We start from the raw sequence: 3,211 nt of genomic DNA, 5'->3' as shown, positions 1-3,211 counted from the left end.
CTGGCAAGGCAGGGGTAGTGATCTCCTGCGGGACACAGCAAGCTGGGAACGTCAATTATTTTTAGCCAGGGTGAGCATGACAGCCAGGGTGCCCATCCCGGCCCGTGACCAGGACACGAGGACCACTGCTTCCCATGACTGGGGAAGGAAAGGCCAGCTTGGGCATCCCCATCCAGGGATGAGGCTCATGGCATGATCACAGCACCTTTACATCACCTGAGAAGGGTGTTTTTGGATCACGGGAGTGCATCCAAACGGGATCATTCCAGTGATCCTGGGATGCTCAGCCACAGCCAGCCCACAGATGTGTCTGGGTGCCCAGGGGGTCCCTGCTCTCTCTCTGCGTGCCCAAATCAAAGCCACTGTCCAAGCGATCAGGATGCCCCTGTGCCGCAGGGGCAACATGCATTCGGGCGGGGAGGAAAGAAAACCATCCAGCAAATAGTATTTTCTGCATCTTTTACAACACTTTGGTAACTTTTATTAGTAGTATTTTATGAGAGAAGGAGAAACAAGGCACCTCTGGCATCCTCGTGAGAACTGAGGACAGGACCAAATGTGCTGGCTGCAGGAGCTGCTGCCCCTTGTCACACTGCAAAACAGGCTGGTTGCGCTGCACCAGCTCCTCCAGCCCCAAAATGTGGTCCCCAGCACCCATGGAGGACGCTGCTGGTGTAGGCTCAGCCTCAGCGTAGTTTTCCCAGACAGTGAGAGCAGCCTCTCAGTGCCCATCTGAAGAGCACGTTTTTGGGATGAGGGTAAGCCACAAAACTGAAATTTAGCAAAATCCTAGTGGGAGCTGGAACACGGAGTGTGCACACATGGGGGAACCTTAACAGGAGCCAGCACATGATGTGCATGCGATGTCTCTGGAGACCGAAATACATTGCAGGCATGTGTGTATGGCTCGCAGGGGCCAAGCACAACTGCGTGCGCCTGTGCAAGGAGGGAGAAAATTCCCTTTTGCAGTGTGCTGCATGGTTCCTGCTCACCTAACACCAGGATAAAGTGGTGCCAAGAGCCCCAGGCAGTGCCCGACGCAGCACCCACCACCCTTGGTCACCGAGCAAGGCACGCCTGGGCTGGCAGGTTTTGCAAGGACTACTGGAAGGAGGGAGCAGGTCAGGAGAGAACAGAGCCTTTAATGGCCCTGCGATAAATAGCAGAGCTCCTGTGAGTCACTGGCTGGGCTGAAGAGGACAAGGAAGCCAAAGTGCCCCGTGCCAACGGCAGGCAGAAGGGCCAGGAAATGAGCAGGCTTGAGTAAGGCGCGCTGGCAGCCCTGCCCTGGGCTGAGCAAAGGCCTTGGTATTAAAGCAAGGGCTAGATATTTCCGTGCTGCCATTTCTCCCCTGCCTGGAGCGGGTGGGGTGATGGTCCTTGAAACACCCACATCAGTCTCTCAGACCCCAGGAGACAGCTGAGGCATTTTCTCTGCTGCCAGTGGCAGGAAATTGTTTTTCGCAGGGTCTGGGCAAGGAGGTCTCTGTCCCTGAAGGGCTCAGAAGAGCATCCCTTATGCAGGGCACTGCAGAGCTCAGCGCAAAAGAAAATGCAGAATAGCCAAGGTAGCTTGCTCCAACTATGCCCATGCCAGGCAAACCCTCACCGTCACCTCATTTCAAAACCTCTGTGACTGTGTCTGCTTGTTTTTGTGTTGAGTTTTTACTTGCTGCACCAGCCCAGGAGCAAATCCTGCCTGCCAGAGCAGGGAGAGCCTGCTGGATTCCTGCCCATTCCCACCTGGGTCAGACCCACAGAAATTTGGGCAACAGGAGAATGCAACCAGAGCAGCAGCTGTAAGAGCACACATGGGTGTTTACACCCAGACCTCACCCTGCAGCAGGCTGGTTTCTCTCCTGCACCCAACTTCTATCCCTGCCTTCTTCAAAAGAGAGCAGGGGCTGGGCTGAAACCCTCAGAGTACCCAAAGCCTCACCCTTGTTGCCCCGTGGCCCCCCAAACCGCATGCGGGACCCGGAATCCAAGCGCAGGTCCCACGACAAAAAGTGCAGCAGTGAAGTAGAGGAGGAAAGCTCCACACAGATAAACTCAAGCACAGCAGGCTGTACAGGCTGGGATGGCATACGGTCTGAAGATGTTCACCCCCCACAACATACCTCCCCGAACATTTACAACTTAGAGGTCTTCTGAGTGTTCGGGCTTCACCTTGCAAAGGCAGAGGTAACTTTGCCATGGGTTGCTCTGGCGCTAAGCAGGGTGGATGGCAGGGCATTGCAGGCACGCCATTAACACGCATTTAACACACGTGCAATGCACACACATGCACTGAGCCAGCAAAAAATACAAGCACCGTAAAATTAAGCTTTGCCACTCCCTGCGCTTTTAATTCTGCCCTCTCCCGCGTATGGCCTGTGACAGTCTTTCATTTCATGACCGCATGCCATTGCGCTGAGTCCCTCCAAGGCTGATGTATACTGGGTGTTGAACGTGTTCCAGCTGCAGCTTCAGGCACCCTGTTTGAGCCGAGGTTTCTGTACAGACTCACATCCACATATGGATCGCAGGCACACATGTTTGTTCCTCCAGCACTGATGGAACAGCTGCCTTCAGGGTGGATGTCAGCAATATTTGGGTGATAGGGAGAGCTGTTAGAAAGCGCTGTAAAACAGGGAGAGGAGCTGAGCGCAGTGTTGGCTGACCCAGCGGCATCCCCAGGGCTCCCACACAGCATCTCTCTGCTCAACAGCAATTGGCACCGGCCAGGGAATCCAGCCAAGGCACGACACAGCCACTGCCGGAAGGGTTCATATTCCTCCAAAGGGAGATGGCTGTGGCAGAAGTGGGGAAAGAGGCATTAGGGTAACAGTTGGACTCCTAACGCTCAGGAATTTGGCCTGATGAGGTGCTACAGCATCTGCCCTGGCCACAAAACGAGGGGGAAGGTTCCTCTAAAATGCTGTGTGGGCAAGGAGAAACACCACCTCTGCTTCACCACCCAGCCCCTAGAAACCTCCTCCTCTAGGAAAGTCAGGAGACAGGCTCCCCTGAGAGTCTTCCCAGGCTGCTGGGCTCCAGCACAGGGCAAAAGGGCAAGGATTGATGGATGGGCTTGGGAGGCTCCAGATCCACAGCACCCACACAGACAGGGCTTGCAGATGGTGCCCTTCCCTGCCTGACCCTCTGCCTTCTCCCCCCAGCTTCTTTCTTCGGGGACAGCTTCGTGGAGATGCCGCTGATGGACGCCTCG

The sequence above is a fragment of the Eurypyga helias genome, unplaced genomic scaffold, assembly GCF_000690775.1.
Source record: "Eurypyga helias isolate BGI_N326 unplaced genomic scaffold, ASM69077v1 scaffold37293, whole genome shotgun sequence".
NCBI lineage: Eukaryota > Metazoa > Chordata > Aves > Eurypygiformes > Eurypygidae > Eurypyga > Eurypyga helias.
Note: the sequence above shows the minus strand (reverse complement) of the source record.